The sequence below is a fragment of the Rhopalosiphum padi genome, chromosome 1 (assembly GCF_020882245.1).
Source record: "Rhopalosiphum padi isolate XX-2018 chromosome 1, ASM2088224v1, whole genome shotgun sequence".
Lineage (NCBI taxonomy): Eukaryota > Metazoa > Arthropoda > Insecta > Hemiptera > Aphididae > Rhopalosiphum > Rhopalosiphum padi.
In genome coordinates, this window is record NC_083597.1 from 77,934,683 (window position 1) to 77,947,384 (window position 12,702).

Sequence of the window (12,702 nt, forward strand, 5' to 3'; positions counted from 1 at the left end):
TAAGTATGTATAAATGATTTATATTTTATTTGAAATATTTAAAAGAGTAAAACCAAAGATAATTATACCAATCATATTTAATTTTAAATCAGTTTTGAACTTTGAATTCTGATCAAGTGTCCAATATTCTATATTAATCTGTTGAAGTTTCATGTCTACATTATTATATTATTATGAATTTAATGTTTAACATATTTAATGATTTTTTTTAAATAAATTGTATAATTATTTAAGACTTAAATTTAAATACTTGACTTAGAAAATAAAGTATATTGTATATACCGTATGATTTTAATTCATTGTGTTCGATTTATTGTGGTCCACACATATACGAATTTTAAGATATTATAAATGTAACACTGCAAACGTGTAAAACGGTTGAGTAAAGATATCTATTGGGAAACTGCCAGCTACCACGGTGTACAGTAGACATAAAAAACGAAAGGGTGCCGGGTTCTTCATTTTTCCACTCAAGCCGTAAGCCACGCCGGAAGCTTTTAATTTAGGCCACCTGCAGTAAACTTAACGTGTTTGCACACTAGTTCGAAAATCCCGGAAGTTCAGGAAGCAATAAGTCTGATAGTTTTCTCACGTCGAGTAAGACTATACGTATTTTATATAGGTACTTGTATAGTATATATCTACATCATACACGAAACGGTAAAACCACATACTATACACAGATATTACACACGCAAACATTAAAAACGTGTTTTTAATAAAAATTTATAAAAATAAAAATTTGTTTTTTAAAAAAGTATTCTCAAAAGTGTTTTTATTTTATCATAACGTTAATAAGGTGAGTTTTTATCATTATATTTTTGTATAAAAATGAAATTTTAAACATAATTTGCATTTTAAGTAAAATATAATGACAATAGTATTGTTATATCTGATATTTCTGTATGAAATTAAATTGCTTTTCTAACGTTGATATAATTGAATAGAGTTTTGTTTGTTAATTAAAATATAAATGTAAAGTCAGGATATTAATGTTTGTGCAAGCGAAGTAATCGAATCAAGTAAATTACCTACTGCGCATCTGCGTATATCGCTATACTGCATAGTCTCCGAAATTTCTCTCTTCATAAAACTATTATTTTAATCCTCGGGTCAGACACGGATATAGGTCAATTTTTTTGCCGACTAAATAATATTTCGATTTAATTTTAATGTAAATCAAAAAATAAAATATCATCGATACCAATATAAGACGGCGTAGCGATGAATGGTTAAATAACTGTTGGTTTTGTTAAAAAATAAATGAAAAATACAGAGATATTATTATATAAGACCGCTGACAAATCGAGGGATATTTTCACATTCTAAAAAGCACGGTTGACCTAAAACGTTATAATTTCGTTGCTGGTTACCAATTTAGCATATATTATGTTATTAATTATTATGTATTCATATGTTACACGATTCATTCTTGATAAACGCCACTAAACGGCGAAGAATAATATTTTGATTTCGGTTGCCGTGAGAAGACGAGAAAAATGTTTATGGACATAATAGCGATTTTTACGGACCACCGGTTGATACAGTATAGATTTTACTCTTTTTATTTTTTTAGACGTTCAGCCATATTAATATAATGAGACCATTGATCGTTTAATAAAAGTGTTGGAAAACGCGGACAAGCACGTTTATTTGCAAGAATAAATTTCGGGATATGCAATAGTTGATCCGAAAGAATCTCAGGACATTGATACTGTATGTAGTCGTTTAAATAATACTATAAATTATAATAATATACATTATACATACATAATAATGTTTTATGTTATATTGTTATTTGTTATTATTATTATTTTTGACAACGAATAGGATGCAATAAATATAAAATCACTGCCACATCCCATTATCGACGTTTTTCTTTTCACAGTTTCGTGCACTTATAATTTTAGTTTGTATTAAATAAAACAGACACAAATAAGGAACTATATTTTCATGGTTTGCACGCGCGCGATGTGTACCTATAATACTATATAGAAGTTATAAAACGCAAACGGCGCGCTGGTGCAATTATTATTTTAATAATATATAATATGATAATATACTTTATTTACCGTGGTACCAGCTACGGTTGTCGGGTACAGGCAGCACCGATATGAACTAGAACAAGAAAATATTATATGAAAATTGCCGCGTGTTATTCCTCTAGTGTTTGTATCATCACGTTTCAAAGCTTTTAACGGGGCGTGGTTCACTACGAATAACACCTATAAATATATATATAAATACTTTGTGTGAGTGTGTGTTAAGTACATGAATAAAAAAAATAAAAAAAAACAAAACGAGAGAAAAATATAAAACACCAAAACAAAAACAACCTGACAAATTTGTACTGCATACACTGTATGTACGCGATAGTGGTGTGTATGTACACGCCTCTCGAATTCACCGGAGCCCGCAGTCTTACACTCACACACATATACATGTATATAAATATCATAAATCAAACAATAAAATTAAATAATGAAAAAAACGACGAAAAGCAAACAATTTATAGCTCGAAATGTAACGCAGCTGAAAAAAAAAACATCAGAGTTTGCGAAACGCGTAATGCGACAAACGTGAGCGTCGGCAACGACCGATAATTAAATTTTATGGGAAACGCCGAAATCGTGTTTTTATTATTGTTTTTTTTTTCGCAGCTTTATCTTATCGCAAGTATAAAATCAAATCATTTTTGCTGGTACGAACTCAGCTGTTCTTCAGCCAAACTGATATTCGACGGTCGTGCAGAGATTTCGCCAAAACAATATAATATATATTATTATCACGCCCCTTAGAAGCTGTGCTATGTTAGTCCAATGCACATATATTTTTATACATTAAAGCTAGCCAGACAGGTATCTATACTGTAGTTGGTATTGTTCAAAATTTAAAATCTTATTGGTCTATGACATTTCTATATTATAACAGTATGTTTGCGTCATATACGTATGGACTACCAGAGATAATAATGTAGTCATATTCGAGATGATGTACCAAAATTATTATTAATGATTCGCTGCACCAGCCGTTGTACCCAGACTATACTGTTGTCTCACACGTGTTAGCTAATTCTGCAACCACCACGAGGTTTCATTGAAAATAGTGATTTGAATTGTACACCATCATATTATGCGTATTTATAAAACAAAAAGGTATAATAACTATACAAAAGCTATAATATATACACCGAGTGGGATATACGACTTTATGAACTTTGAATTTTTATGAAAAAAAATTCTTCTCCAATCAGACGTGCATTGTGATAATATCGTGCGTTCAAATAAGTTGTTTTCTTTAATACAACACTATCCGGCCGGTTTAATACGGTATTATTTCGAGAATATTATTGCCAAAGCTTAAGTTGTTGAAGAGTTAAGAGAAATAATAAACTCGTGTTCCTATATATAATATATATATATAATATATATATTAAGTACAATATCTTTATCATTTTTATGGACTTAAATGAGTAGTCAAAATTAGAACTATATAATCATGATACAATACATAGGCAATGTTACAACGAAAGTTTTCAATTGTTCCGTTAACTTCATTAACACTATTTAAATTGCATCATCAAATAAAAATGACAAATCATAAAGTATGTGTTTTAATTTTAGCCTAATGTACTAAATAAAATTGAAAAGAAAAAATTGAATTAAAAAAAAAAAAAGTTAGATTACAATAGAATTGATAAGTGTTTATTTTTATTAACTTTAATAAAATTTTAAGTATTACAATAAAAATAACCGATAAAAATATATGTTTTATGGAGACCATCGGTCAATATAATTAAAATTACATGCACCAATGTTTTCATATTAACGGAACTCATTGAACATTCTGTATCACATATTATATAATAGCTATATGTATAAAATCATCAGAATAGCCGAAGCAGTACAATTCATTAAACAATACCCAATAATTATAATGATATAGGTATCGGTGTACGGAAATGTTCTAATAGGCTGAACGTAGTGTAGTTTTTGTTATAACTTATAATGCATATCATTAAAAATATGTCAAATATATCATACTGGAGTAAAGTATTTTCGTGTATTGTTGCATCTCTGTGATGGCTTTAGAATTGTGTAACAAACACTATTTTACATGCGATATTAAATAAACAATTTTGATCATTAAAAATAATGTCCAAACACAATAACTACACAGTCCAGTCAAAATTATTTTATGTATACTTATTGTTCTTTGGTTCATGAGTTTAAATTAAATTTATTCACATGGTCAATTGTTCGGTCAGACTCATGAAAAAATTTGTCCGTGTATTTTAAAAATAAATGTCATAAAATTTCTGTGTTATGGCGTTTTCAGGATTGACGCACTTGAATAATTTTTCATTCAGGATATTTGATAAAAATAGGTCGAGTGGTGTAAAAAGCTTGTACATAAAAACTATTCTAGCGTAATATATGTCGTTATGATTACATAGGTACCTACCTTTTTTGTTCACATGAAAAAACTTTATACACCCAGAAAAATTGCCCTGCTTAATTGCATACACAATAATAATTAAAATTATAAAATTATATTATATTACAATGTAAATTGTGTGATATTTATTTTTCGTTATAATAATGCTATACTTAATTATATATATATATACAGTGCTGGTTCTAGGAGGGGGGAGTAGTGGCTACCTTTGCTCCAGGGGCTATTGGTATAAAGGCGCTCTTAAATGTATGATAAATAAAAAAAAAGCCGTGCACATAAAATATATAATAAAATATGTATAAATTATAACAAATTTCCAAACTTCTATCAAGAAAAAAAAATAATATTACACATCAGTCATTTAAAAATATATAATATTTATCTTTAAACTATTTTTGTCTGGTGTTGACGTCTTTTATAATATGATGGTTGCTAAATTTTTATTAGTTTATTAGTTTTCGAGGAATATTCAATTCGATGACCAACGATAATTGTCTATTATTTTAATGTTAAATTGAATTACGATATATGAATATACGATAATATATTTTGTATCATTAATTTTTTCATATCAAGTAGTCAATTTTATTTAAACATTTTAACATTATGATTTTGTTATATAACATTAATTTTACAGAAAAAAAGATATAAACATATTATATATTATGTAAAAAGTTAAATATTAAATAATACAATTGAAATAATAAAATGTTTAGGTATATAGAATATCTAAGCAGTTAATTTTTTTTATTTATACATATTCTTGAAAAATCAATTTATATTTTAAGGTATCTTCTGTTTGTTATAAATCACATGCCATTACCACTTATTACTTAACGGGTTTACTTGTTTAAGAATTAAGTAGCCAGGTGACAAGAACTTGCCTCCCTAGAAATTCTATGAATTGAATTGGCTAAATGCCAGAATTTTCAATACCAGTAAATTATCCTCAAAAACACGAGTTTTTATGTCTATTCTATAAATCTTGCATAAATATTATAACATAAATGGAATTTACATGTTTTGAAAAAAAAAATGGTGTAACAATTGAATAATAATTAAAAAACTGATGTGCAGTAAACGCAGCCATAGCCGATTGGAATTTAAACGCGTTTCGATTTTATACATTATATATTCTATGTAGACAATATCGAAATGAGATTTTTTTAATTAAATATGGCACATTTTTTTGTTCATTAGTAACTCACTGTCGACATTCGTACTAATTATATAGGTATGTATGACAAGAGAACATTTATTGGAGATTATAGTGACAGAGACCGCCAAAATGAACGTATACCTACAACTGTGAGCAAAAAACATAAAATAAAGCCTTCACATACCCGTATTATATTGTTTTGTAAAATATTTCGTTGTTTTATAAATTTAATGATGAAAGTGCAAATATTGCACACATTGTAGGAACGATAGCTTTAGTGTCGAGCGCATTACGCACACATATTATTACAAGAGGATACCTGGATACACATACACACGCACACACACACTCACACAAAATGTACAGCACTTAGAATTCTGTATAGTTAACGAGTTATAATCTAGTAATGCAGCCAAAAGAAACATTTTTAATACGTCTGTCGACAACATTTTAATTGGGATCCGGAAGAAACTATGTATAATAAAACGCCAAATCACGGTGTATGTATTTATATACATTCTCCAATTATAAGTTGTTTCATACTATGGTCATTGCAGCAATGCATCACCGGAAAATCAAAGTTAACAATACGCAAGTTCAAAACGAGTTTTTAGTTTGCTGGGAACGTATAATAATTGACTTGTTACTGTGAAGTTTATCATATCTTTTAAAGTTTTTGCAATCTGTCGAGGACAATAAAGTGTAAAATGTTTATCATGAGTTTTTTTTTAATATTATTATCTAAAAAATAAATTGGCAACTGTGGCCATTATTGTACACAGTATTTTATAATGGAATTTTTTATTGATTTGTATTATATTATTTTTGTATACAAGGCGATTCGCTATACATTCTCAACTCCATTTTTTCATTTAATAATGAATTAATTCAAATTCTGATTTTTGGAATGTTTAAATATATTTAAGGATTATATTTTAAAGCTATTAAAATCGTTTGTACTTTCTAAGGAATGTTTTTTGGAGAAAAAAACTTCTATTTTTCAAACAAGAATCCTCTTTTCTACTGTGAACTATTTAGTGAATAATTTTGACGTATCAAAATCAATATTCAAACGATACATTTTTGAATTATTTAAATTTGTGTACTAAGAATAATAGGTCTATGATAATGGACTTGGATGATATAATGGTAAATTGAATTTTTTTTAGTAATTATTAACCATTAATTATATATATTTAATCGAGAATAAGTCAAATCATGGATATATCCGATGAACAATCAATTTGGACTAAAGGAATATTATGCAAATGCATAGAAATCCTAACCCTAGTAACTAATACATATTAATAATTTATAAAATTTGTAATTTATAATGATGGCACAAAAACAATTAATACTATATTAAATTCAAAATATTACTAAAAAATTATTTGTTCGAATTTTGAATAAAGTACATCAAAATTAAAAAAAAATTATTCACTAAATAATTTACAATAAAAAAGTGAGATTTCATTTCAAAAACGCAAGTTTGTATCTCCATCACATGATACTCTTTAAGTAGTATAAAAAAATTTAATAATTCAAAGATATGATTTTTAAGTATAATTAAACATTCCGATAACTAAAATTAAAAAAAAAAAATTATTATTAAATCAATACATTTTATTAAATTATTAATATTATTAAATCAAATGAGAGTGAGCAGAGAATGTTTGGTGAATTTCTCTTTATATAACTACATTAGATTAAATTATAAACATTAAGAATCTGTTTTTAAATCATACGTATATATATATACACGATGTAGTCGTAATACGTTATCTGGGTAGAAAAATAATTATAGTAATGGAAGTATCTAAGTATATAGTACCTATAAGTGTATAATATTATATTATCATATCTAAGTATATACTTTATACACATACACACATATATATATAAAATTATATTTAATATACACAACTATATACAAAGATATCAGGTGTACGATGTACATTAATATAAGTAATAAGTAATAACATATATCATCTAAATCGTCTTTATTATCTATTTTTTACTTTTTATTGTTGTAAACAATAAAATACTAAACATTTTTATTTTCAAATAATATTTTTTTTAATAAACATAATCGTATTATTGTTGGTTCTATAATCAAAAATAGTCATTTAATCCAAGAAAAACAGGTTTTTTTGTATTTTTTTATTGCTTGAAATAATATTGTATTATTTTCTAGCAACGCATTAAAATCATTCATTACAAAATTATAGATACAGTAAACATTATATATTATTGCATGGTTAATTTTCAATTAACTTGTTTTAGTAAATATTGTATTATCTGTATATTTATTGTTCTATACTTCTATACATTTAATATAATAATATGTAGATATATAAAAATTATTAACTACTATAATATTGTTTTGCAGATTGAAAAATTATTAGAAGATTTGAAAACTTAAATTTTTTTAAATAAGAAAAAAACTATAATTTATTATACATGTTCATGTACATATTTGTGTGAATATAATACATCGGTTTTTATTATACAAATAAAGCATCTATATTTTATCAATGAAGATTATAGGAATAGTAATGGTAACAAATATTAATAAATTAACTATGAGTATAATAAAAGTAACTCTTACTCTTTTAATAAGTGTCATAAATGAACTACCTATATTACATTTTTAACTGAACATACAATGTTTGAGAATAAAAAAACAAGAACATTTGAGAATGTAGCAGTATTTTAAATTGCCTTACTATTTATTTAAAACTATCTGCTTTTTTAGAATTGTTTGAAAATTCATAGAAATGTAACATTACTTTAATATTACTTTAGATTAGAAAATATTTGTATGCATTCATTATCTTTATTATTTATGTATAATAAATGTTAAGTATAGTAATAATATAAGTTAAGAATTTCACTGGTAAAAAAAATACTCATCACACATTTGTTAAATGAAATATTTATTTAAATCTGATAATCAATATGCGTTGAAAATAAAAAGTGTGAATTACGTATGATTGAATTCATTTATATATGAACTTAATTTTCAGTTAGCTTTTTAATGCTTCTTTCATTCAAGGTTTAATAAATAATAATCATTAAAATGTTATTGAATTCAATTTTTTTTCTCTTCTTAAAATATATGAAACAATAATATTAATTGAATTAAATTGCGCATTTGTAAAAAAATACACAGTGAATTCGTGGCACAATATAGGATAATTACCAGATTTTCGTTAAGTTTTCGTCTCCAAAGTGATGAGAATATGTCAAAAGTTCTTAAGGATTATAAATGATAATAATATAAGAGGTAAAAAATTAATAACAAAAATTGACAATTGAGTCAACTAGAATATTGTGCTTGTGTTCTTAATTTTCTGTATAAATTATGTGCTTAATATTATTGTTATCATGCAAAAAATATTAATAAATAATAAATTATGTTTAATTATATCTTACAAATATGATATAGCAAACACAAATGATTTGCATCCGCTATATATATTGCACATTGTCCGCTAAATGTCAAGTAATTTAGAAATTTAGTCATCATTCTAAACAAGAGTATTTATAATACAGGTACAAAGTGAATTCGTTTTTGAGACAAATCGAAATTAATATTGAATTTAGTACAGTGGTTTTAATATTTTGGCTACTTATAAAGTTATAATAAATTATGATGTATACGAATAACCCAAGCACTATAAATAATGTAAATTAAGTGTGTTGTACGTGATTGTACTTACGAAATAAGTTAATTATATACTTGAAGTATAAATTCAACGGGATAACAGGAGAACATTATTAATTAGTATAATAAACCATATATTTTTGGGGATAATCGTGTTTTTAATTATTTAAAACATTTAATAATACGAATTTCTAAATGAAATATAATATGGAGTAGGTAGATATCATATTGTAAGTACTTACGCTCTATATACGTTTTTCGTGTAGATTATACATTGAACCCTTACCCAGTATTTTAATTAATTATTCTATTTTACCTACCTAAAATTCGTCTCGTTGTGGTCACCTTTAAAAGTTTTAATTGTATGCAATTTGTATTTTAAATAAAATATAATCATTAATATTCAAATATAATGATTCAGATGTTGTACATTTTGTAAATTAAATGATAAAAGCGTGAGATCATTAAAATTTCTAATGTAGTTAAAATATAATAGCACTATAAATATTTAATGTTGCAGTTTTAATATCTTAAATTAAAATATAAATATAAATATTAAAAAAAAAATATATATATATTAAAATGAATTAAACCTAAAATGTTCATTTTATTTGTTATAATCAAGAATTATTGAAATGTTTAGTAAAAATGAAGTACCTACATTTATTATTGCTAAATAAAAACATTTTGTAATCAATTTTGATCACATTCAATAAAATCGGAATATTTTAAGTTTTAACTATACACTTAACTCCCAATAATATCATAATATCGTACTGTTAATGGAATTTTCTCGCATATTTGTCTTGTTTTTAGGAATATTATTTGATTTTATTGCAATATTGATTTTGCAATGCGTTATGGGGGTCGACCGGATATTTGGCAGACAGCGTACAAAACGAAGGGTACCTTATAATACTGCTGTACGTTATAATATACAGTTTATACTAATTATGCATAGATTAGTGCATATCGAATTGGTTTTTGAAAAATATTTTTACTTGAAAGGAATAAAAATAGTTATTAATAGAATTTTAAAATAGTTATTTAAACTTGTATAGAATTTAATTTAGATTATAGTGTATATAATACTAAATGAAATACATAAGAATGAATATCTCCGTAATAATTTAAAATACAATAGTTAAAAGTTACTCCTTACGTTTTATCTTCATTAATGAAAAGTTAAGCGAAACACCTAATTTCTTAAACATTATCTATCCATATCGTAGTTTAAACTACTATGTAAAGTTATGTATAGAATAATTAATTTATATTAATAGAACGGATTCATATTTCATAGACATGTTTTTGAATAATGCAATTTTGTTAAAGTTTTTTTTAAATACAAATAAATTATATTTTATGTACGGTTATACTTGACATTTTTTTCTATCTAACAGAGTGAAGTAAATCGAGAGAGTTATTTTTTAATAAGTATCCAAGCCATATAATTAACAGTATTTAGGGATTTTATATTTGTTATTACTTTATTTGCGGTTTACAAAAGGTTAAACGTAAAAAGTTGTATAAATATAACGTAATAAACAAATGTTAGATAATAATTAAAATATTTAAAAAACAATCAAAAGTTATTTAATTATGTATGAAAATTTATTTATTTTTTAGGAGTGATTATATTGTATTATATCATCTTGTGACAGTAATAATGTATAATATATTTTACTATAACAATATTAATGGTTTAACAAAATTGTATTTTTTTTAAGTACACAATATATATATTATAGTGTTTAAGTTATTCTCGTTGTAGATGTGTATTAGATACAGTAGTATTTTAATAAAAATATTTAAAAAAATATATTATTTTACTAAATTTTGATCTCGTAAAGAACGGTGTGGATTTTTTATAAGCCCGATTTCATGATGAATAATTTTTAATACCTGCAGTTAAGAATACCTACATATTATATTTTGTTGACTCTATGCAAAATAAAGTATATAAATATTTGCCTCTCCACTATAATATTAGGTAAAATTTAAAATATTATAATTATGACGTATACGTGTTATATACTATAGTATATTATAATATCATCAAAACTTATTTATAGCACATATACCTGAAATATAAAAAAAATATTAACGCATATAAAACAAATATTTCTGACTTTCTTCCTCGAGTACATAATATATAATTTTGTGCACACAACAATAAGTATAATATAATATAAAAACGTAAAACTACAACTAACTACAGATAAGTAGATCCTATAGGTGGCACATATGAGCTTATATTAGTTATTACATCAATTGTATTTTTTTTACCACAATATATAGTAGGTATGCCTTAATATTATAACATATGCGTAAAAACGCCGGACAAATAAACACCAATTATACAGATAAACGTGTATTATACTATTACGTGTACCTACCACATACCATCACCTATGCAATAGTATGTACACAGTACATACCATAGTCTACCGTCTTATGGTCCGCCTGTACTATATATAGAAGCACATCGAGTCAAAGAAATAAATGAAATAAATGTATATATCACTGCGATATTATGCATAATCATTGCAATTTTTGAACTAGCCGGGAACAAAAAACCAAAAAAAAAATAGAAGTTTGATAAAAAAAAATAATAATCAATCGCAGCTGAAAATCTGTAAAGATCGAGTACACGACCGTTTGTGGATGCGTCGTGATCGCGGTATTTCGGCGGGATGATTATAATAATGTCGTGTATATAATCTACCTTAATAATAATACTATAAAATAATTATTAGTAATGCACGTCACGACGACGGTCATTAATAGCAACGACATAATAAAATAAAAAATAGTCGCGTGTTCGTATCATTACTACTCACCGCTGGTCGGCGGCGTCTACTCGGCGGCGGCGGCGGCGGTCTCGCTACAAGAGAACACGGCCCATTTCGCGCCGGCTGGGCCCGCGTCCGTCGCTGTCCGTCGGCCGTGGAGATGTGTCGTCTGTCGGCGCGCGCGAACCGAACACGAAGCACCACCACCACCACACCGAGCAACAGAGAGAACACCTCCTGCTGGTGCTGCTGCCGCTGGTGCTCTGCATGTATACGCGGCGCACAGTCACCGCGCGTCGGTGTGCGGGTGTCGGTGTGTGCGCGCGTAACCCGCCACCGTCGCCGCCACCGACCGCGGGAGTGCGCGTATCGACCGGGCGCGGGCAGCCCCCCGGAGACTGGGCCCGGTGGACCACCAACGCAAGCGCCGTCCCGACTTTTGTGGGTGGTGGACGACGGGTTGTTCTGTGGCTGGTGGCGGCGGCGGTGTTGGTGCTGGTGGTGGTGGTGGTGGTGGTAGTGGGTGTCGGGCGGCGGCGTTCTCCGATGAGGCGCGCGCGACGACGACCCCGCCGAGGGCCTAATGAAGCGCGAGCGATTGACGTTCCGCAGGAGTTTTTTTT

At 27.3% G+C, this 12,702-nt stretch overlaps 1 protein-coding gene across 6 annotated transcripts in view; it reads right to left on the minus strand.

The window, feature by feature from the left end:
* LOC132918566 (glutamate-gated chloride channel) overlaps nt 1–12,405 on the minus strand; it is a 40,316-nt gene extending 27,911 nt beyond the window's left edge. For 2 of the 6 annotated variants that reach the window (XM_060979857.1, XM_060979859.1), the window contains exon 1: nt 12,128–12,403. The gene's annotated coding sequence lies outside the window, so the exon portion shown is untranslated. Of the gene's footprint in view, nt 1–2,072; nt 2,092–12,127 lie in introns of those variants that run through there. The other 4 variants (XM_060979862.1, XM_060979863.1, XM_060979861.1 and 1 more) reach the window with 3 other exon arrangements.
* Between the last annotated feature and the right edge of the window lie 297 nt (nt 12,406–12,702).